Source organism: Hippopotamus amphibius, chromosome X (assembly GCF_030028045.1).
Source record: "Hippopotamus amphibius kiboko isolate mHipAmp2 chromosome X, mHipAmp2.hap2, whole genome shotgun sequence".
NCBI classification, from domain to species: domain Eukaryota; kingdom Metazoa; phylum Chordata; class Mammalia; order Artiodactyla; family Hippopotamidae; genus Hippopotamus; species Hippopotamus amphibius.
The window spans coordinates 43,744,694-43,770,563 of NC_080203.1; the positions used below are offsets into that span (position 1 = coordinate 43,744,694).

General features: G+C 36.9%; 1 protein-coding gene across 1 annotated transcript in view; it reads right to left on the reverse strand.

The window, feature by feature from the left end:
- IL1RAPL2 (interleukin 1 receptor accessory protein like 2) overlaps positions 1 to 25,870 on the reverse strand; it is a 503,579-nt gene that overhangs the window by 146,094 nt on the left and 331,615 nt on the right. The window lies entirely within an intron of this gene.

Below are 25,870 nucleotides of genomic sequence, written 5' to 3' on the forward strand. Positions count from 1 at the left end.
TTCTATGAAGATTTTTCAGATAAAGAAAATAATAAACATTGACTAAGTAAAAAAAAAATTATTATAATAATACAACTGGAGTGTGGATAATTTTTGACTCACCCTTGTATCTTAAATGTGACATGAAAAAACATGAACTCTGAAATTTAAAAAAAATGAATTGTCTTTTATCGAAATATAAAACTTTTGCTCCTTATATTTTACTATTAAGGAAATGAAAGGTAAGTCCCAGACTAGAAGAGAAGATTTGCAAAATATCTGATAGTGTGGGCCTCAAATATGTAAAGAACTCTTACAACTCAACAATAAGAAGGCAAGTTCCCTGATTTAAAAAAAAAATGGGCAAAATATCTGAATACATATTTCACCAAAGATGATATATGGTTCAAAAAACTTATATCAAAAAAAGCAAACAATCCTAATCGAAAAATGGGCAGAAAACCTGAATAGACATTTTTCCAAAGAAGATATGCAGATGGCAAACAGGCACGTGAAAAGATGGCTCAACATCACTAATCATCAGAGAAATGCAAATCAAAACCAAAATGAGATACCACCTCACATCTGTCAGAATGGCTACCATCGAAAAGTCTACAAATAACAAATGTTGGTGAGAATGTGGAGAAAAGAGAATCCTAGTACACTGTTGGTGGGAATGTAAATTGCAGCAGCCACTAAGGAATACAGTATAAATGTTCCTCAAAAAACTAAAAATAGAAATATCATATGATTCAGCAATTCCATTCCTGGGTATATATCCAAAGAAAACAAAAATATGAATTTGAAAAGATACATGTACCCCAATGTTCATAGCAGCATTATTTATAATAGCCAAGATATGGAAACAACATAAGTGACCATCAACACACGAATGGATAAAGATGTGCACACACGCGGGCACATACACACACACAAACATACACACACACAATGGAATATTACTCAGCCATAACAAAGAATGAAATTTTGTCATTTGTAGCAACATGGATGTGCTGGGAGGGCATTATGCTTAGTGAAATCAATCAGACAGAGAAAGACAAATACTATACATTATCATTTATATATGGAATCTAAAAAGTAAAACAAACTAGTAAATATAACAAAAGGGAAACAGATTCACAGATATAGAGAGTGGTTGCCAGTGGGGAAAGGGATTGGGGGAGGGGCAAGACAGGGGTAGGGGATTAAGAGGCACAAACTACTACACATAAAATAAATAAGCTATAAGTATATATCGTACAGTACAGGAAATATAGCCAATATTTTATAACTTTAATAAGTATAATCTATAAAAATATTAGATCACTATGCTGTACACCTAAAACTAATATTGTAAATCAACTGCACTTCAATTAAAAGGAAGATGATATATGAGTGACAAATAAGTACATGAAAAATATCATTATTAGTCATTAAGAAAACGCAAATTAACATCACATTGAGATGCTACTTCACATGCAGTAGAATGGCTAAAATTAAAAACATTGACAATACCATATGTTAACAAGGATGTGCGGCAACTGGAATGCTTGAGAGAATACAAGAGAGCACAGGACTTTAGAAAACAGTTTGGTTGTTTCTTTCAAACTTACACTTACTGTATGGACAAGTAATTGTATTCAAGGGCAGTAAAAACATATGTCCTCACAAAGAATGCTCATAGCAGCTCTTTTTCATAATAGCCCCAAACTAGGAAAAACTCAGATGTCCAGTAACTAGGGAATGCATAAACAATTGTGGTATATCCATGCAATAAAAAATGGTTGGAACTACCAATACATATAATAGCATGGATAATCTCAAAAGAATTATGCTAAGTGAAACATGCCGCACACAAAATACCATTTTACTGTATACTCTCATTTTTATGAAATTCTAGAAAAGGCAAAACTATAATACTATAAAGCAGGTCACTGGTTGCCTGGGGCTAGACGGGTGGGGCGGTTGACTGTAAATTGGAACAAGGGAATTTTGGGGGTGATGGAAATATCCTATGTCTTGTTTGTTGTGATGGTTACACAATTGACCATTACCAAAACTCATTAAACTGTACACTCAAAACTGGTTAATTTTATTTTATTTAAATTATTCCTCAAAGAAACTGGGACAAAATTTGAAGCAAATATGGCAGATGAAGGGTTTATATCTTTGATATATATAGGAATATATGTATACATATGTAGATAGATAGATAGATAAAAAGATTAACATCCAAGTAAAAATTTGCCAAAGTACATGAATAGATAACTCAAGAAAAACTACAAACAGCTTATAAACTGAAAACCTAACTCGAAAGTAATACAAATACTAGTAATTGAAATACTATTTTCCTACATAAAATATACATGTATTTGTGTATTCTAGACCTTTGAGGGTATGGCAAAATGGACACATATATACTGCGAGTATGGTTGTAAATATATACAATATTTCTGGAAAGCAGTTTATGTTAATCATAGTTAAAGAGCCTCAAAAATATGTATTCTCTTTGATATAATAATCTCCATATCTAGGACCCTATCTCAAGAAAATAAGCATAGACAATAATTTAAAAATTATTAACAATAATATTCACTATACTGGTGAAAAATTGGACACAGCCTAAATGTTCAAGAAGAGTAGTATGATTAAATAAATTATGGTATATCCAAGCGGTAAAAAAAAATCATAACACAATTCAATTTGCTTGTGAAGAATATTTAACTACATGGGAACGTTCATAATAAAATATTAAATAAAAGAGGGATAAAAACTTAAATATAGTTAGATCTCAAGTTCATAATTTCTCTATATTTATAATTTTATATGAAAACTGGCCAGAAATATACTGAAATATTAAAAGCAATTATCTTCAAATGGTGGGATTATAGACCATTATTTTCTTTATTATTCCTATACTTTCCAAATTTTCTATAATGAACATTTGTAACTTTTATAATCAGCAAATAAAAAACTGTCAACATTTTGAAAGTACAGAAACAAATCAAATTTTAAATGTTACTTTTTGGCTATGGAAAGAGAAATTGCATGATGATAGCAGTACTGTCAAGTCCAGATTAATTTTGCATAGTTAATCTCTTCTATAACAGATGGTACATCCCAGATTCTAGGTTAAGCTTTTGCTTCTTCGTTCCCTATTCTATGCCAGTTGGTGGGTCCAGGGACTTTCAACTACTTTAGATAATAGTCTGAACAAAAGCTAAGGTGAGTCCACAAAAGAAAAAAAATTCCCAGAATGCATTTCTGAACCAAATGTTAGTGATTTAAGATTATCTCTCTCCTCTCCCCCCTTTTAAATTATATTACTCTTCTCCCTCTTAGCATCATGGAAATTTAAGATATTTTTGAAATTTATTTTTAAAATTTCCATAAAATGCTTTAAGTTGTACAAAATGGGTCTCATTAGGCTTAGCAGAATTCATTCTAAACAATCAAAAGGGCTGACAAACCCTTTCCCTTTAAGGGTTTATCCTAGGGATATTTCTCTGCCTTACTCTCTGAGAAGCCTTTCCTGGTAGAGCTTCAAAATCTTGGCTTCATAATGTTTTGGTTTGACAAATTTGTTTCCCTGCCCTATCCAGCAACCTTTAGGTTACCTACGTTATGAAATCTGTCTGGCTGCTGGCTCTTCTCTCTCAGAATTCATGCTATTCTGCTACTGTTCTCAAAGGTCCTACATGAGCAGAATCTCCAGTTGTCCCTAGAGTGGGTGAGTCCAGGTGATTGCCCTAGGCCCCTTGTTAGGGGAAATGGGGGATACATACTACTGGCAGCTGTACAGTTATTCAGCTGGTGGATACAAAGAAAGTGGCCTTTGCCAGAGTATGCCAAAAACACGAGGCTCACTTAATATTAATTCTTAGCCATCCTCCTCCCACCAGCACCAAGGCATAAAGATTACCTAGGAATATCCTTCTCCAGTTTTATTTCTCTCTATATAACTGAGCCTGCCTATTTAAAAGCTCTTTTCCGGTTTGGGTTATTTTAGCCTGATTTCACAGGATACAAATATGAACTTGGGGCAGGAAAGCACATAACATGATTTCTCAACAATGCTCCATTGAATAGTCTTAATAATATAATAGATTTATTTACCAACACATATCTGTGAAGTGTGGTGTGCAAAGTTGGTTTTATCTGAACAATTTACTTGCAGCAAATAAGCTGTACAAGCAATCTTCATTACAGTGTCAGAGAGAGAGAAAGAGAGAGAGAGAGAGAGAGAGAGAGAATACAATACAGGTAAGGAAAAAGAATAAGACCTGGGCTTCGAAGACTATCTTGGTCTCTTAGCTATCAAGGTAATGGTCTGTCAGGACACTACGACCATCCCAAATAATTTATTTTGGGATTAGGAAGGGTATCCAATTTTTTGATTTGCAGCATTATTACCAACCTATTGATGATCTGAGGCAATATGGACTAATGGATAATAACAGCCAGTTAGAGTAGAATTGAGTATTGGCTTTCATATCTTCATATTTATGTGATCTTAAGCAAATTAATGTTCCTCTTTGAGCCTTAGCTCCTCATCTATTAAGTGGAGTATTAACACACACTTTACAGATTAATTATGAAGAACTAGTCCCCACTCACCACAACTAGAGAAAGTCCACGTGCAGCTACGAAGACCCAACGCAGCCAAAAATAAATTAACAAAAAAAGAAGCCACTTTCCTTGTCTAAGTGGAGGTGTTGTGAGGATTAAATTATATGAAGAACATGAACTGGTTCAATAAAATTATCTTAAAAAAAAAGAAAAATCACCATAGGGTTTGTACTTTTTTCCCATGAAAGTGAAGCTAAAGTCATTAGTATGACAAGATACACATGAAAAGTTAATTGGAGGAAAAACAATTACTCTATTTTAGCACCAATATTCCCAAAAGCCAAGTGTAAATGTAACTAGCCAGTAGAACTTTTTTCTCCCAGTGGAAAGCTTATCCTCAAGACCTGCAAGTCAAGCAAAAGTCATGTAGTTGGAAAATATTGAGAGTCTACTTCTAACATTATTCCTGAGGGGAGAGGGCTGGGATACTACACTATCTGGAGTCTATGCAGTGGGATTCAATTTCTGAAGAAGCAGATAGCTCTCAATATAAAATAGATCTTAATTACAATGCAGCCCTACAACCTGGACCTTAAGAGCAACACAGACTCATTATTCATTTATTCAACAAACATTTATTGATCACACAGCTCTGGGAAGTCGTTAAAGAAAGGGTCCATTATACAGACCTTAGAAATCACTGATAGACTTTCAGTGTCTCCTAGTGATAGGAACAGGATGAATTTGTCTGAAAAGTATTGGGAGTAGAGTTTGGCTTCGGTACCCTTTGTAATTATTAGTGGTGTACTTTCAAGGGCCAACAGCTTTGAAAGTATCTCACCCCACACTGTGTCCCAATAACACTTGCATCAGGGTTTTCTTGGCTTCTCTGTCTCCTTACCTTTGGTATTTGGAAGGTTAAACTAAAAAGGAAATATTCCAATTCCAGTGATGCAGACTGTATTACTTCAGAAAACGTATTAGTCACTGTGATTTAAAGTGATTCAAAACATAATTAAAGGTACTTGTAGGAAAAATGTCAAATGTACATAATAAAATATCAAACCAAGCTTAGCAGGTATGGTCTATGTCTTATATAACCCCAATGTTTGACATACCACTTAACCTTAAACATAGTAGGCTACTCCTCCCTTGAAAAATAGTTTGCTTCAGGACCTAACCGCAGTGTGAGACAATCATATATATTTACTAATCTACAAGCATATTCATGGAAGCTGGTCAAAAGTACTTACAGCTTTTCTGCTGTTACACATGATTATAAAGTAAGACTTGTACAAAGAAAGTGAAAATTTTCCTACAACTGGAAACATCTTGAACTCTAAAAGGCTGACATAACTTCAGAGCAATGGAAACCACATTTATGACTGCATCCTAGGTCTTACCACAGAATGGAAAAAGAGATGGGGTTTGGTTGGGGGAGTAGAAAAGTGTGGTCAGCAGAGGGGAAAATATTACAGTCTGGCACTTTAATCTTCTTCAATATAGAGTTATGGGTGGAGGTAGGGGGTGAGTACATGCTTTCTCATGGATGAGTGTAGTCTGGAAAATGTGCCTTAATTTTAGCTGAGGAGAGAGATATTTAATATTTTTTAAAAAATCAATCAAATCAATCACAATAGTATGTACCTAGTGCCTACTATATGGGAGGAAAAGGGAAGCAGAAGAGATATACTACCTTTGATACAACTAAAACCTAGTTAAGGTGACAAAACATACATAGATTTTCGTAAATCATGTTTCACTGTGTTAGTGCCATTAGCATTTAGCATGAGGGCAAAGATGTGGCTTCAGAGTTATAGGGAAGAAATTCTCTGGCTCAACCTTTCACAGATTGCTCCAGCAATATTCAACGGGAATATTAAAGTAAGTTTAAGCATCCTTTTTTTTTTTGCAATTTTTGTAGAAGTAACTTTCCACTAATGTTAGCTAATGTTACATAGGCCCATCAAAAAAGATGATGGGATTTTTCAGTCTTCATCTCCATTATCAAAGAAATCCTTTGCCCATAGTAGGTATTGATACTTGATGAAATTTTGTTGAATAAATGAATTTTTGGTAATTGACTTTTCTAAAATAATTAATCATATAGCTGGTTTATATTACTCACTACAATACTCTAATGGCATCTGCTACTTCTGGGACATTTTGCAGTTTCCCCCATTAAGTCTACATAACACTAACAAGGTAATAAGGTCATGTAGGTGTTGCACATAAGTATTCTATCACATAACTATGTCTCAGTGTCCTAACAGAACATAAGTTCCTCCAAAGAAATGACTGGGCTAAGCTTTCTGAATACCTCCAAGGTGACTTCTGGAGTCTGCATATAGAGCATGAACACACTGTATCCTGCTGGCCTACTGACCTACTGGAACTTGGCACATATATTCAGAAGGCTTAGTAACGCTAGACTGATCCCTCATTAACTTTTGTATCTTCAATTCTAATTTTGCACCAATAAGTGATTTGGTTAATGTCTGTAAGATTCAGGGGATGTTTTAATAAATTGTACCTATTAGCATGTTGTATTGAATGCTTCTTTTTCCCACCACACATCCAGCAATGTACACTGCTGCAGTCTCACAAAAATGTACCATTTACCACAGAGCAGAGCGAGCTCAGGTTTCTCCCAAGTATACTTAACACTACTATTTTACTTCTTTAAACACAGTATTAACATAGAGCTGATTGCACATTCATGTACTATGACAGCAAAGGGACCAGTCAACAATCCACACACCCAACTTACTCTCTAGCCTCCTTCTGGAGCTTCCAGTGATTCCTGCCTGATAGAAAAAGGAATTAAAACATGTTCCTCTTAGTTGATCCTACTAAAGAAAAATCTGAGAAAGCAAGTGTCATTGAGCTATGAATCATATTTTGAGACTTGTGATTATCATCCAAAGTTTAAATGTCAGCTCTTTTTTTGATTAGCCTGTATGACAGTGACCTAAGGAACTAGAAGATGGAACTGTCATGTACAGACCTTGCTTGGCAAGGTAGCCTGCAGATCCAGTGGACATTTCTTGTATCTTCTCCCTCCTCTCTGGAAACTCCATCCCCACAGCATAATAAATGCACTCAAGGCTTTCCCGTCCTCAAGACACACTTCCTTGATTTAAGAATCCTTCTAGTTACCGGCTTCTCCAGTATTCTACAGAAAAATTGCTTGAAAGATTAGCTTACATTAACTGCTTCTTTTTCCTTCCTTCCCAGTCACTACTTTCACTATGGTCACCAGTGACCTCCATATTTAAAAACCCAATGAATAATCTTCTGCCATGGTATTACTTGATTACTTGATCTCTATTAGGTATTTGACATTCTCTCTTAAATTTTCATTTTCTCGTGGCTTTCATGATATTCCTTTTATTTCTCTCCTTACCAATTGCAAGCTCATTCTCAACGTCCTTCATGGTCTTTCCATTCTTCTTCATAGGCTTCCTCCATAATCATTTAGATACTGGTGTTACCCCAGATTCTGTTTTTACTCTGTAGATTTCTTTGAATGATTTATTCCAAACCATGACCTATATTTCCAGTTATATCTGATGACTTTGAGTCTGTATCTCAGAACTCTTAATTGTGTTCCAGACTCATGTTGCAACTTGCTTAAAGACTATTTCCACCTGGAAGTCTCATAAGCATATAATATTCAACATGTACAAAGTCAAACTCATTTTATTTCCCTGAAATTTTCCTCCATCCTATGGTATTAACATGCATGTAGTTTTGTAAGTCAGTAAACTGTAAGTCATCCCACATTCCTCCCTTTTCCTTACTACTAACATCCATTCACCCATTCACAAAATCACATTGCTTCTGTCTTGTTAGTAACACTAGCATCTGTTTCCTTCAACTTCATTTGGACTTCATTCTTTACCACATAAATTCAAGTATTCATCATTTTTTGACTGGTTAACAATACTTTCGTAATTGATTTCGTTCCAAATCATGTCAGTCCACTAAAATAAATGCCTTCCATGGTTTACCACTATTTTCAGGATAAAGTTTAAACTCTTTACCTAAATACACAAAGTTCTTCATGACCTCTTTCCACTCCACTAGCTTTATCTCTATCACTTTTGTACATATGCACTTTTCTCCAGCCATATCAAAATATGTTTAATTCCTCCAAATAAATCACATTCGTACAATTTGAATAACACTAGATTAATTTGAATACCCTAGAGTAGGAGTTATCAAGCTTTTTCTGTAAAGGGCCAAATAGTAAATAATTCATGCTTTGCCAGTCAGAGTTTCTGTTGCAACAACTTTGCTGATGTAGTGTGTGTAAAAACAGCCATAAAAAATCCCTAAACTTAATGAATGGGCATGACTGTGTCCTAGTAAATGTTTATTTACAAAAATAAGAGCTGGTAAAATTTGGTCCTTGGGTCATAGTTTGCTGACTCTAGAACTAGAGGACCATATATAAAGATATCCTATCTTGAATCCTTTTATAGAGCTAAAAACTAATTTTGATTTTTGTGCCAATTGCGATTTTCAAGTGTTAGGTTTACTTAAAACAAGGTACACCTGTAGTTAAGACACATTAACCTCAGAGAAATCTAGGGCAAAAAAGTAATTAATTTCCATCCATGAACTATATTCCAGGCCATAATACAAACTTAAACTTTCCTAAGTATTCCATAAGTGTACGTTTTCACTTGGAAAATAAACAGTATTCTAAGAATTATTTGACATATTAACTTATCCTTGTGGTTCATTTTACTTTTTCCTAATGCTAAAATTTCTTGTAAATCACTTCTCATTTGTACATGTTTGTGCCTCCAGAGTAGTGGGAAGTCTAGTCTGATAAATATTGGGCATGTTAGGGAAAGACTGATGTCACCAAATGCTCCTATGACCGATTATATCACTGGGCATGCACACTGTGTGTCCTTACTCTGAAGGAAAAGTGAAATTAGAAATAATTGGGATGTATTAATTTCTAGGTAAAGTTTTAAAAATCTGATTTTGAAGTTTGACCAAGGGACTGATAATTAAGGAAAGCTATGGTAATTTCCTCCTTAGTAGAAGAGGGAAAATTTGGGGTAAAGCAAGGGTTTAGTCCTATATGTAAGCAGAGTGGGTAGTTATCTTCTGTGGTCTAGTTCTTGTGAGCCTCCCCCAAGTCTTGCTTACCATATTGTCAAATTATCAAGCATTAGTAAACATGTACTATCATGTCCTCTTTTAGTGTTCTCCTTTCCAGAGAAAAATCTGTTAAGCTTAGTGTTTTAATTATTCTAGGCAAAATTCCATTTGAATTAAGACAATGCTCTTTAAGAATAAATCAAGTAGAAATAAAGTGTTATCAAAAGGAATAACACATCATGAAGCAATTATTACCCACTATGACCATAGTATTGAGATAATCATCTTTGACCTTGTAGATGAGGGCAACAGAGGATAGTGGAGTCACAAGAGAAAAGAGAGAAGGAGCCTGGACCCTGGTAGATCCAGGGCTGATCTACCACATCAGCCCTGGACTACTTACATGTGAAGGAGAAAACAAACAAACCACTTCAATCGTGGTTAAGACAGTGGGTATTTAGTTGTTTTGTTGTTGTTGTTACAGCAGCACTTCTTATACAACTAATTCGAATGACTTACCATCATCATCATGACCATCACCATTGATACCATCATTTACCAATACACAGAGGATCTAGTTTATGTCTCAGGCTACCAAAATTGTATACAGAACAGTTAGATATGCTTACGATTTCATTATATATATATTATAAATCCTGACAGTCATATGTATATATCCAGGAAATGTAGATAGCTGTGTATGAAGTGAGCCAAGTCTCTTTTTTCTGGGTCTCAGTTTCCTCATATATAAGAGAGAGAGTTGAACCACATCATCTCTAAGGCTTCTTCCACTTATAAAAGTTACGATTCTAAGAGTCTATAAACTCTACATCATTTTTCCTTGTGAGTGACTTGGTAAGTTCAATCAAGGAAAGAGAATGGGATTTTGAACATGGTGAGAGGAAAGCTATATTTAAGCCTGAATTATGGCTTCAGGAAGTTGACTGTTAATTTTTTTTAATGCTGTGGAAACAACATCTAACATCTGCACTCTCAAAAATGATCCATTATATTCAGAGAAATCTACTTCTATCTTGACAGAAGGGAATATTGGTTCAAAGTGATGCTAAAGATAACTATCCTTCCTCCTCAGTTCCTATACATTCTCTTCCTTTTTCCTCTTTCATAGATAATATCTGAAGTGCACTTCAGCTCAATAGGGCAAAAAGTTTCCAAGTTCATGGTATTGTGATTGCTGCCATGTTCTTCTCTACTATTCATAGTCTTCCCCTTTCATGTCAAATATCTTCCTTGTTGATGCAAAGTATGTATAATGGAAAAAGAGAAAGTGCTCAACAGCTTGAAAGTGGGAGATAGAATTGCTGGACTCATGAAATTCCTTTAAGTTCTTAATCTGTGATTAATCTATCATCATTACACTTAAAAACAATAGGGCATTGACTCTCATTCCAGTATGCCTACCAAATCCGAAATTCTTTAACCTGAGAGTGGTTATAAAATGTTGCTAATGTAGCTGTGCAAAAATATTGCTGGCCCCAAAGAAGCAAGTTTCAACAGATATGAAGCTGTTATGAAGATATACTTAAGTGAGAATATACTGGTCATTTCCACTGAAAAATTATATCTTTAAGTCAGGATAAAATAAGTCATGCCTCAAAAACAAACAATCATCCAAATATCATTATCTTAAAACAGCAAAACTTTATTTCTTATTTAGGTTTCATGTACAATGTAGGTTGATGGGGTGGAGGCTCTGTCCAAGGTAATCATTAAACGACCCAGACTGATGGAGGATCCATCTTAAAAAGCACTTCCACAATCAGCAAAGACAGATAATTGAAAGGCTGAAGCTAAGCACTGGCAATTAAATGCTTCCACCAAGAAATGACATGTGTCACTTCTGCTCACATTTCAATGACCAAAGTAAGTCATGTTGGCCACACCTAATTTCAGCTGGGCAGGAAAGTGCATTCCTACCATATGGCTAGAAGGACTGAAATATTTCTGACAGCCTTACTGACTGCCACAGAGTATAAGACTGTAAATAATGTGACCAGAATTTCAGATTTAGTTATATTGTTAGATATGTGAGCTACAGCTTTTAAACTCAATGGGCTTCATCATTTTCCACACTGGTTTGTTGTGAGGATCAAAGAGGTAATAGAAAATGAAAAGTATAAGTTATTAATCAAATATAATTTTTAATTATACATAATTTTATGATGAATTATTTTATCTAAAAATATGGGCATGAATGCTTCTTCTGTAGACAGAGTGTAAAATCTCAATTTGTGGGAATTCGGAATGGCAATCAAATAACAGCAACCATTCAGCAATAAATTACTACTTATGAAAAGTATATACACAACTACTTACTTGAAATGGTATGGGATTTAACTCTGTATAAAAAATTAAAATGCTGCCAATGTAGCCCTGGGGTGAGTGGCATACTCCAGAGATCAGGGTCTGTGTTGAGAGAGGGCTGGATGCAATGCCAATTATTTTATACATTTAACAAAGGTTGCAACCACTCTCACATACAGATAGATTCTTTTTTTAAAAGCCAGCATACCATGCAATGCTGAAATGGAAAGTATTAACTGAATGAATTGCTGCAATTAAAATGGCCTTAACTGAAATTCACCCAGTTGATAGTTCCTGGACTGACATGTGTAGGGAAAGAGGTTAGGAGTCTAACAAGGCGGTAACCAAAAATTCCCTTGTTGCTTCTCTGAAGGAGCCAAATAACCATTAGTGTTTCAAATATGCTAAACTTCAAGGATGTCTAAATGTTTTCTCAAATACATGTCAGTCACATACTATGCCAGGACAGCCTAACCTGAGTTTAATGATACCTCTCCTTTTTTCCGTCACCTGCACCAAGGGTGTTTTGACTCACCTCAAAAGGTATCATAAGATTCTAATAAGAATGTTCAAGTAAAGGGATTTTAACTATATTCTGATTTTATGTTTTTAAACAACAGCTTTAGTGAGATATAACTAATATACCTATTTTTCTTCTTAATAAATCAATGCTAAATGGCACATTAAGGAGTGTCTAAGAATGTCAACAAACCAAAGTTAGGGTTATAGGGGATGCTGCTTAAAGAAGGAAGGCATGTATCACCACTCATGATTCATCTTCTTGAGCAAGATTGTTCTTTCTGAGCAGGCAGCAATAACATAAAACAATGTGGTGACTACTGTGTTTATGGTTTTTATTTTAATTTTTGTCTTTGGCTGTTTCTCTGTGTCTCTGACTCTGACTCTCTCCCTGTCTCTCTTACACACACACCCACCCACACACACACACACACACACACACACACACATACACAGAGTTCCTGGTAGCAGAGGGTACCCTTTGTAAAAATCTAACAAATGAGTGAAAGTACTAAAGAGAAGTGACTCCATAAGGGCAAATTTCTGATTTTTTTCTTTTTAAGGACTTTATCTTCCTTTTAAGAAAACGCTCCACAAATCCCTGGATAAATGCCAAATGCTATAGATATTTAGCAAAAGTTCCCTGGGGAAAAAGTATGAAATTTCTAATGCATCAATAATGTTATATTTAACAAAGTCTGTAAAACTTTTCAGGCTGAGAAAATCCAAGACAAATTGACAAATGAGATTTTATATATCAGTCTTCCAGATTCACCCACAAATAATGGTATAGTAGAAGATACCAAATAATTCATAATGACATAATCCTTTGCAATGGAATTAATGATTCAAATGTAAATGAACTCTTAAGAAGAAAGGGAAAAAAGATAACCTATTACTCAGAGATCTATACCTTTGCTAAGACACTATGTTATTTATCTGGAAGTCCACTGGTCCTCTTATATTCTTGGCACAATTATGGCTCATCTCTAATCCTTAAAATAAATTACTCTGATTTTCTGCTAGAACCATGGTTTACATATGTGCACTGTTTGTGTATGAATGTTCCCTGCCTGTGTGTCAGAGTGTGGATAATGCTCATGCCTTTCATAGTCCCATGGACCTCATATCTAAGCTACTTTCCCCATAAATCTACAGCTTTAGCCTTCAGGGAGTGTTCTGCTCTGGTTTCATGCTTAGTGAAGTGTTTGATTCATTGTTTTTCATCTCTCTATCTGTACAACTCTACTCAATCCCCTACTTTGTCTTGGATAGCTAGTATGTTTTAAGGTCTGGATCTTAGGTGCATTTTCCCCCCTAACATGAGCTGGCTTTAAAGATTCCACTTCAAAAATACTTTCAAGGGGCTTCCCTGATGGCACAGTGGTTAAGAATCCACCTGCCAATGCAGGGGACATGGGTTCGATCCCTGGGCCGGGAAGATCCCACATGCTGTGGAGCAACTAAGGCCCTGCACCACAACTACTGAGCCTGCGAGCCACAACTACTGAGCTCATGTGCCACAACTACTGAAGCCCACGTGCCTAGAGCCTGTGCTCTGCAACAAGAGAAGCCACTGCAATAAGAAACCCGCGTACCGCAATGAAGAGTAGTCCCTGCACATCACAACTAGAGAAAGCCTGCGTGCAGCAACGAAGACCCAACACAACCAAAAATAAATTAAATAATAAAATAAATTTTAAAAAAAAATTAAAAAAATACTTTCAAAATTGAAGTAAGCAATTTTCTCCCTCTCTCATCTCTCTCTTCATTTCTAGAGTTATCAAATTAGATAATTTCTAGTATTTGCTGCACCCTTTCCCTCAATGCATATACACTGCCAGATCAATGGGAAGATAATTCCTCTGGAAACTCCTGGGGTAGAATAGAAGGACATTTGCACAAAGGATGCTTGGAGAGATCATCTAATCCAGGCCCCTGCCTTCAGGCTGCTGTCAAATTATTTAGGTCTCAGGATTATTGTATCTCCCCTTGAAGATCTACATAGTTTCCATCCAGGTGTCTCATTCTAGTCTGTTTCACTAGAATAGCTAAAAACCATCTTCCTTATATCCTACAGAAAGATTTTTAACTATAATTTTATCCCACTTCCTTGTTTACTCTTCTACATATTGAATAGATAGAAATCAAACGGTTAAAAATCTCCTCTAAAAATATTTCTTATATATGCAAACATTATTTTGGTCACTCTTCAAAGTCACAACTTCTCAGGATGTGTGGGTTTTCAGATGTCCTCAATGTGTTGTGTTCTGGATTTCTCAAACCTCTTTGAAAACTTCTTGTCAAGAGATTATCTGAGGTAAGAGAGGAAGGGCAGCCAATACTGAAAAAAGGAAAGGTGAATAAAGAAAAAGAGCAGATAGTTTAGGCAGGCATATAATTTCCAAGTATGGTATTCACCCATTCATCAAAATTGGAAACCTAGATATCAACCCCCCACTCCTTCCTCTCCTGCATGCTACGCATACAATCAGTTACCAAGTTTTGACATTTCTACTCCTATCTCTAAAACCAAGCCCTTTACTCCTCTTCCACCATCTCTTGCTAACTTACCCCCACCCTACCCGCCAATGCACAAACCACTCAAGATCTACCCTTCAGCAGTTTGAAAGGGCATCACTGCAATAGCTCCTAACCAGTCTATTTTCAGTTTGCCATCCAATTCATCTTCCAGACAATACCACAAAACTATATTCCTAAAATGTAAATCTGAACATGATTTCTTCCGTTCAAAATTGTCAGATAGTCACTATTACTTAAGAATGAAATCTATTTTTGTTTTTAATCTAATCCTAGGAGATTCTACATGAGCTTGGTCTAGCTTACCTGTTTGGCTTCAATAAATGGCATTTCTCCACTCATACCATATGTCCCCCCATTGTACTCGGTAATTGTGGTTTCTTAAACAGGCCACATACTTTTATGCCTTTGTGCCTTTTCACTTGTTGTTCTCTGTGTACAATATTTTTCTATCATGTCTCTGTCTTTAACCTGCTAAAACATTATCATCTCTGTGGAACAGTCTCCAATCTCCCAGGCATAGTTTTTCATATGCCTCTTTTTAACTCCTACCTAATATTTCAACAATTTTTTATGCTTATAACTCTACCAATAGATTGAGAGGGACTCTATCTTATTCACTTTGTATTTCCAATGCCTAGTACAGTGTCTACTGTAGATTTAGTGCTCTGAAAAACTTTTTAGGCCAGGTGAATGGGTGAAAATATTTGAGGATGAAGAGAGGGAGTTGTGATAGACAGATGGTCAAACAGGAGCACCTCCCGTAGTTGGTATCTGTACCTTTGTTTGGAAGGCTGGCTTACGTCAGTTTAAGAAATAGAGAACTTGAGTTTTGAAGTTCCTAACACAATCAAAATGCGTCAATACTCTTCCAGTTTAACCAGAAATAGATACTATGGTCAAGTTTTTCATTCTGACTGATTAGGAAAGAATGTAAAGGCCAGGATCCACTGGATGAGTAGCTAGGTAGCCAAAGGCAGAAACTTAAAGGTACTTAAAAACTATGGCCAAGAAGCACAATGAGAGAGATGGTTATGTGCAGGTACCCATTTCCAGGGCCCTTCTTCCCGTCCCACTACTTCCAAGCAACCTTCCCTCTGGATCTTCATACTAGATTTAGATGCCTGGCTTTTCCTGGGTTGCTGCCATTAAGAAGATACATGTTTCAGTTGTGGAGCTGGCAATGGTTGTATTTCTGAGACTTCTGTAAGCAAAGCACTTTGCTTTGTTTTCCTCTTGTCTGGCCACCACCCATACTGGCTTCCCCCTGCCCCCACCATTCCTGCATGAAACACTATAGGCCAGGTTAGGATGGCAGCTCTCAGATTCTGAAGCTGACATGACACTCTGAAGATCTTCACCAACCAAATTACTCTCCATAGATTGCTTAATTTGTGGAACATGTTCCATAATCACATTTTTCTCCTGACTACCCTACAAACTCTTCTTCTCCGTATGTCTTTGCCTCATTTCATTTCCCTTGCTGACAGCAGGTGGTCAGTGGTGTGTTGGAAAGAGAACCTGACAGCAATTCAACCCAAAGCAACAGAAGCTGTGATTCAATTAACTGTCATTTGCCAAGTATAGACTTTGATGGGAGACTAGGCTTTTCCATACTGACTGTGTAGATGTCCAGGGCTGAGGGTGGAGGTGTAATGTGGGGAAGTGGTACAGAGACAGCAAAATCCAGATTTACAACCACGGCATGTCAGTCCATTAAAATTCAACTTGACTTCTCCGTACTTTGTTTATAAAATGAGATTAAAATTCCTGGAAAATACTGGCCCAGAATATTTATAGTTAAAATGGCACTGCACCCATTTTACAGATGGGCCACTGGTGAGAGGAGATGTCACAGCATCTCCTCTGTCATAGCAAAATTGGAAAATACATACCAGAATAGAATCCATTGGTTTCTTTGTCCTCAGAGCCTGTGTACTTGCCAAATCTCAAAATCAACTTCATTCAAAATTTATTTATATTAAACTTCCAGTTCTAATTTCATTTTCAACAGAAAATAGGTTATAAGCCCATTTTCTGGCTCTGTAGAGCCAAATGTGAATTTCAATGGATTCTCTGGTTCCCTGGGTATATCCTAAAATGAACTACTACATTTTCCTTTTAAAATACCAATTTTCCCGACACTTAATGAATTCACAAACATCTAGTTCTCAAGGATGTGTAATGAATTCTAGAAAGTTTTCAGGAAGCAATAGTCACTAACAGCATTTTATAGCTGAAAAAACATGGAGGCTTAAAGATTTACCTGAAGAATACAAATGATAGAGCTGGCTAGTCTCCCACACTGGGCCTCCCTCAGCTTCCCTTTGTGGGGAGTCACCTAAGGCCCCTTAAAGATAGAACAGGCAAGTTTCTTTGCTGCTTTATTTGTTTGTATAATATTCAGCAAAAATCAAAGCCTTCGACTGTGTGTGGGAAAAGGAGAGGGAAGAGAAAGGCAAAGCAAGGCAGAGCAGGAATGGGGTCAGAGGGAGACTTGCTGCTTGTCCAGAATAATGAATGGGTGAGTCGGCCCCATTCCAGAAGTGATCTTACCACATCCCGGCTTCTCCATACCACACAAAGGCTATGACACAAGACGGGCAGTGCTCCACTTGGCTTTCTTTGCTAACACTGCCCATCAGCCTATTATTCTGACATTTCCACATTGTTACTACTGTACTATTAGAAAGGGAAAGGTTGGCAGGCAAGACATATCTAAAGTTATTTCATTAAAGCTGACAGCTTTAAAATGTGCTTCTGGGGGGAAAAAAAAGATAGGTATCAAACAACTACATGCTAGTCCTCAAATAACCAATGGGTCTTAAATTTTCCTTCATGGCTTTACCAAGTTTACGTACCATGTCTTCCTGGAGCATCTGATTCAATGGCAGCAGTTACAGAAAATGATGCACTGCCTAAGGCCTAGTTCACATGTAAATACCAGGTCTTGGTGAGAAACTAGACATGTCAATTCTTAAAATCCCCAAATCATCGAAACTTTCAAGAATGCACCTAAGTTGGTATGGGAGAAGAGGTTGAAGATGAAGATGTCATTAAAAATTCCTTAAGCCACTGTCGACTCTGGCCCTCCAAACCTATTAAGTCATTATTTTGCTGTCTCTCTCTCTCTCTCTTTCTCACTTTGTTTCCATGTATTTCACTCTGTATTTCTTTGACTTTATTTTCTCTCAGGAGATGGCATGGACTTTGGTGACAGACTTACCCAAATTTATAATCTTGTTCCTTTGTGGCTGTGAGACCTTGGACAATTTGTTTACACACTCTGTACTGCTGTTTTCTTATCTGAAAAACAGGTATGCTTATAACTACCTTACGGGTTTGTTGGAAGGATTAAAGAAGACTGTATGAGTAAAATAGCTTACACATACATAGAAAACTCTTGAATATTAGTCATTTTATTTCCCCTTCTCTTTCGCTGCTTTCTCTGTCAGGAATCACCCTTACTCTGCTTCTTTTTGCATAGTCCTGGTGGTACCTCACAGGGTTACTGACACACTGTGCACATTCCTCTGCCTTTACACAGAGTCCAAAATGCCAAGTACCACAGTGATTCCAAGCATGGGGTTTGGTGCCAGACTGCCTGAGTTCAAACCCCAGTTCTGTTACTAACTGTGTCTCCTTGGGCAAGTTATTTAAGTTCTCTCAGGCTCAGTTTTCCCATTTGTAAAACAAGAATAATAATACTCTAACCCCATAGGATTTCAGTAAAGATGTAATGAGTTAATTCATGGCACATAATAGGCGTTCAATAAATGTACATTGTTAAAAATCAAATGTTACCTTCTCAGCAAGGGTTTCCTTGACTACCTATTCAAAATTGTAGCCATTACTCTTACTCTCTTTTACTTCATCCTGCTTCATTTTTATTCTTAACAATTATAACCCTCTGACTAAATATATATTTGTCTGTTTATGTATTTGCTTATTTTTATCTTGCTCCCTCTACTACTAGAACATTACCTCCATGAAAGCAAGCTCTTTATTTTCTTTAATCCCCAACACCTAAAACAGTACCTGGAACATAGTAGGTACTAAATAAATATCCACTGACTGGATGAATGTATTCTACCTAAGGTATTCCAATAAGAGGAGAATCTCAGCTCTTTCAGGATGAGGGTGGCCATAAGTTGAGTGTGGGATCCTTCCTATTGTCTATCGATCCTCCTCCTAGGAAGAGCATCCGGAAAGCCGAGCTAAGCTCTCTGGGTGATTGGAACACTTGATTACCTCTCTTAAGCGCAGGCATAAACTCCTGCTTACCTGGCAGCCTGGAGATGAGGCGTATAATTAAGTTTACTAAGACACCTTGTATTACGTGGCTTTTTAAAAAATATTCTGCTTCCTTTAAATTTCTTCCCAGGTCATAAAAGATTTTTAAGTGGTTTATTACCTTAATAGATTAACCCTGGATCTCAAATCCTGCCTTTTCCTTTTTAGCAGTATACTACCAAAGCAGATATGACAGGTCAGTGAGAGTGAGAGCAACTCTGTACACAGTGGGAGTGAGGAGCAAGAGAGGTTCAAGACAAGTGGTTCAAGCCAAGTGCCTGCAGTCGTCTCCATTGCCCATGTCTACATGTAAATCATAGGAACATTGAAATGCTACTCTGCATAGTTAGCTTGGTTTCTACTTTAACCCTGATATCTTCTGTTGATGTTATACCTGGGTGGTTGTTGTCCACCTGGTGTCTGTGAATCTTTTCCCTCTTTTGATGTGAAACTCTGCATTGTCCCCAAACTTCCCTTCTGCTTATTTCTGCATAGCAGTATTATTTTTAAGAAATATACTGTAGGGACTTTCCTGCTGGTGCAGTGGTTTAGAATCTGCCTGCCAATGCAGGGGACATGGGTTCGATCCCTGGGAAGATCCCACATGCCACGGAGCAACTAAGCCTGTGTACCGCAGCCACTGAGCCCATGTGCCACAATAACTGAAGCCTGTGCCCCTAGAGCCCGTGTTCCGCAGCAAGAGAAGCCACCTCAATGAGAAGCCCATGCACCCCCACTTGCAGCAACTAGGGAAAGCCCGTGCATAGCAACGAAGACCCAATGCAGCCAATAAATAAATAAATAAATAAATAAATAAATAAATAAATAAATAAATTTATTTTTTAAAAAAAGAAATATACTGTAGCAAAGGCAGGAGAGAAGAGGGGATTAGGCATTAGCTCAGGGAGAAGCCAGACTATTGTGCAGTGGCAAAATGAGGCAGAGGCACTCTATTTACCAAATTGTGAGAGGAAATAGCCCTGAGCCTTAGCATTACTCATATATGCTTTAAATGCATGACCTTCAAATGGCAGTAATGAATATCACTTTTCCTGTTGGTAAATATTGATTACTCTGTGCTGGTAGGAATCTCAAGACCATTTGGACTTGATAACTACCAGCTGTGACTTACTAAGAGGCTACATGCCCCTCAGTATGTTTGACTGCTTGGGTAACTCCTGTTTTTACCCACCTACCAATTTTAGGTCAGGGCTTACAAAGCAAATATGGATCAAATAATATTTCTGCCAGCACTTCTTCCCTTTAGACATGACTCCAAAGGTGAAGCTGAATCTTAACTGTTTCTGAAGGTGAGCTGTGCCCATTGCTGTTTATTTTGCCACATCCTTATTAACTGTCAGCAACTATATCTTATAGTGAGCATAGTGAGCATATGCTACAAGTGTGTCCCATCAATCTGAGTACTGTAATACCCCATTCTAAGGGTCCATGCTGTGGGTCATTTTAGAGGTAAAACATTCTCCTGCTGACATTTTTCTGGAGAATAACATCTCTTTGTAGGTTTAAGACTGACCTGGCTTGGGGTTTATGGATTCTCTGGCTCAAGTGAATTATGATGAGCTAACCCCCATAATGTAATAGATCAGCTGTAAAAATAAAAAGCAGCCTACTTAGAACAAGCCTGAAAAGAAATAAAATTGTGGAGCCCTAAGAAGTATCTGCTAATGAAAACTGGGCCGCTTACCTCTAGACTCCATTTTTGCTCTCTATTTCTGCTTCTCGTTTGATTTCATGGAGAATAGGTTTATGTTAGGGTCTTTTCTCTATTTTCTTTTGTTGGTGTTGGTCATTTTGTGATTGCAGTAGAATATTGCAATAGAGGAGGGTAAAGAAAGAATGGGTAAAATGCCCATAAACAAGAGAGACAGACAAAATAGCATCTTCTTTTTTTCACAGGACATCAAAATAACATTTGGAAAAGAAAAGGCGTTTCTCTCTATAGAGTAGGATGGAGAATGCAATGTCAGAGTTTTGATTTTCAGGCAGTGTACTTCGTCAAATGTGTGGTCCTCAGAAAGCACTAGGAACCCAGGAAGGTTTGTCTTCATACTGACAGCGTGACTGTCTTTCACCTTTTTTTCTCTTTCTGCAGTTCATACTCCATCTTCTGTCTCTGAGCTTGACTCTATCCTGATCTCTTCCTATCAAAACTTGGTCAGCACCTTCATTTTCACTCAGCTGTAGATGACTGATAACATTGTAGCATGTTCCCTTTTCCAGGGAGACCACTGTGTAAAGATCAAAGGACTTAAGTGAAGGGAGGAATCTCTGGGAGTAAAGTCCAGGCATCTAATCAAAAGCTGAGGAAAGACTGAGAGGTGTGTGAACCACAAGTGGATATCAGTATCCTCCTTGTTACCTTGAAATCCTACCGAAGAGTATATTTAACTCTAAGCTGCCCTAGCTCAGAAAAAACAGTCTTCATACAGACTCTTGAGGAGATTTCCTTCTTTAAACATGTGGTAGAGACCTCAGCTTGAGACTTGTTATGTCCACTGCTAGAGTTCAGGCAAGTTGGGATGATTAAGGTGAACAAGTAGAGTTAATTTGTATGAGGGCTGAAGGAAGATGGAGTGTTTTGTCCATTTTTTGTACAGACTATTGAGGAAATAAAGGGAAATGGAGAGGCAATATGATCTCTGGTGTTCCACCCAGTCTCAAGGATTGCTATCTGAGCCCCATGGAGAACAAGACTTCAGACTGAATCCAAATGAGCTATTTTTACAATAGCAATAGGGAAAGATAACAAAACAAGCAATAGTGCTTCAATGCCCAAGTGAAAAAATGCTATAAATTGGGAGCAGAGTAACACTTTCTCCATCTTACCCAGAGTGACATTGACACAGTGAGACCTGAAAAGACCTTAAGTGTTATCTTGGTTCTTCACAAGGTTTGCTACTTTGAAGAGCACAAGAAGAGATTATTCTAAGCAAGAAATCATGGTCCCACGAGATGGCATGCCAGCAGTGATAGCAGTAAGTTGACATTTTCAAGTGTCCTTTTGGGGAACAGATATTGTCAAAAGGCCTGAAGTGGATCAATATGAAAATACTGTTTGTGAGCAAGGTGAGAAATCTCTAGAGAGTCTCCTGTATAAGTGGGTGACACCTCTGGGGAGAGAGTCAAGGAATCCTGAAATATGCAAATAGAAATAATAAGAGAGCAATATTGGCACTGATATTATAGTTAGTGTGATCTCATTCATAACCACTGGTTGGAGAGGTCTGAGGTATTCACACTGCATGAAAAAGGATGACTCTACTGATTCAGAACTTGTCAGGTGTGCATCTGAGTTTTCTTCTTTTTTAAAGCAATGACTATGGCTTTCTGCTAAAGAATCTACAACCTCTCAATGAATCTCCTTTTTGGTCAAGAGTACACCTCTATATCAGAGTTATCCTGGTGGAAAAGAATAAAGCTAAATGGCCCTTATAAGAATCAAATTCACAGCCTTGATCTCATTAGTATGTTCCAACCATCTGAGTTAACTGGCCGTGAGCCTGGGAAATGTTTTTCTTCTGAACTCTAGAAACTCAATAGTTTCGGTAACGTGGTAAAGATAAGTTGGGTCATGAGTAAAAATTAGAAGATTCTCTGAGTCAATGGCCTTAGGCTTAGAAGAAGCAATGTAAAATAAAGATAAATGTCTGCTTTGGGCAGGGATTAAAAACTGCACCAAGAGATAGAGTGGAACCTATACCCAGGGAATTAAAAAAATGTAAAGAAACTTGAGGTAAACAGATTTAATTAAAACACAGACTTCCTAAATCCATTTTCTGTGATTATTTGTTATTATTCTTAGGAGCTGATTAAGCAGTAGCAGATGTCACTAATACACAAATCTCATTAAACATGTAAAATGTGTTCAGTACATAGAAGACCATGATTAGAACATTTCTGCAAGATACTGCTAACTACTTCCTACTTGATTTAGAAGGAAAATTTTACTTTAGAATTCTGAAAGTACATAAAGTTTGAGTCAAACCTTGAGTCACTTTCTGGGAAATTATCAAACCAAATTGAAGTTGTCCCTTTTATTCAGATAGACAAATATTCATTGAGTGTAAATATGTGCACAGCCTTTAGAATATGAAAATAACTATTTAACAAAGCTCGCCTTTGCCTTAAAGAATAAAGAGGGCAAAAAAGTGGAGTGGAGGGCATTATTCCCTTCTGGCCAATCCAGAAGTTGTTTCACTTAGATAACATTTTGAAATGAAGGTAGTATGGAAGGAAAATTGTGAGATATGTCTTTTTTGCTATGAGGTACTTCCTATTTATAGCTAACACCTGAGTACCTGAGTAGAGTTTATCATGGGCCAGGCATACTATGTACCTTGCATATGTTCACTTGCTACCACAACTCTATGAGGCAGGTACTACCATATCCCCATTTTATACTAAAATAAACTAAGATAAAAAGATGTGACAAAACTTGCCCAAGGTCATAAGACCTGTAAGTGGTAAAACTGAGACTTGACTCCTGGCAGTTTGATCCTACAGTCCACACTCTTCACCATCACCCCATGCTGCCTCTCAGTACAGGTGCTGGAAGTATTTGGGTTGTGAATCTTTAAGTATTCAGACTTACTTTACTACTTTAAATAAGCAAATACCTTTGATAAGAAAAACATATTAAATAAAAGAGAAAACATTCCAAAGGCATAGTATGCATGCTTCCTTAACTTCCTAAATAAATAAATAAATAAATGTATGTAGTGCAGATTATTAGCAAGTCAACAGTTTCATAGAGTGCACAGCAAATTCCTATGAAAGCATAACACATACTTTTCCAGGGTCCTGAACTGTTCAAACCTATGTGAATTTCCAACTAGAATCTTTTGTTGCAAAGTTGGTGAGAGGGTTACTGTTCCTTACTCTTACACAGCATTTAAATACTTCTATAAGCTTCAATGACATGAAAATGGGAAATTATGTCAGCGTTTGTACTTGTGCTTGAGGGATGGAATTAGAAAGGGAGCCCTTTTATTGGCCCTCTTCTATTTCAGGGAAAGGGGGTAGCGTGAAAACTGCAAAGGAACAGAATAATTTGTTGCCCAAATTAAATTGTATTCACAAGACATATTTTTGAATTAATGAAGACATAAGCATCAAGAACTTGTTTCTGTTCCCTATAAAGCTGCTAACATTTGTATTTACTAAAAAATATGTAGACTTCTCGTATTTCTTTCAGGATCTGGCAGAATGCAATATTTGCATCAGAAAATATTGCTTCTTTTAGGTTCTCCAGAATAATAAAAAAAGAGTTGCTGGCTAGGATTACATTGCATTATTCCACTGTCTGTCTTTATTTCATTTAAGAGGCTTTGGGGCAATGGTCTCTCATCTCTTTGGAAATATGACAGCTCACCACTAACAGCAATGATAGGGAAGAGGAGGAGTTAGAACATCTGCAGGGCCTCTTTCTAAATCTTCTCTAAGCCACAGTACACAGTGTGATATAATTCCTTTTTCTAAAATGCTACAAAAAGGCTTTAAACTTCAAACAACCAGATAATAAACAAATATATCCCCATGTGAGAGATCAAAAGGAAATTTTATATAACCCTATGTTTTTTTTTTAAGCTCTTTATTGGAATATAATTGCTTTACACTCTTGTACCAGTTTTTGAGGTACACCAAAGTGAATCAGCTGTATCTATACATATATCCCCATATCCCCTCCCTCCTGTGACTCCCTCCCACCCTCCCACCCTCCCTGTCCTGGCCCTCTAAAGTGTCACCCATCATAGAGTTGATCTCCCCTTGTTATACAGCAACTTCCCACTAGCTATTTTACATTTGGTAGTGTATCTATGTCTATGCTACTCTCTCACTTCATCCCAGCTTCCCCTTCGCCCCCCACTCCCCCACCCCAGCCCCGTGTCTTCCAGTCCATTCTCTATATCTGCATCTCCACTCTTGCTCCGTCACTATGTTTTGTCGCAATTTGGTAGAAAGGTTATATGAAGCAGACCACTATCTTATGTATTTCCCATATTTTCTAAAGAGTGATTTAGTAGTAAAGAGAGATTTTTGCTGTCTCATAATTCCTTATTACCTAACTTACTTTCTGTATTTATTTACATAATATTTAGTTAGCAAATTAATTATTTCAAATTTTATTTTGATGGCTAAAAAGAGCTGAGCAAATCTTCCATTAAACATTAATAATGTGGCAAACAAAAGTAAAAACTAAAGAAAGGACTGAACCTTTTCTAGGAAATGCTAATTACAAGGCCAGTTACATATATGTCCTTAAATGTAAACAATATTTGAGATTATTATTAATTTTTTTGCATGTATCATAGTTTTATTAATAGAGATTACTGTGCAAACAATGAAATGAGGGGTTTAAGGGGATGTAGTAATTCATACACAACTTGAATAGAATGATAGTATTGGGGATGGGATGATGGTGTTTGGGATGCTGTGATGGGGTTGAAGGCAGGTTGCATAATTTTCATCAAAAATCTCAGGAGTAAAGAGCAGCTTGGCTTAA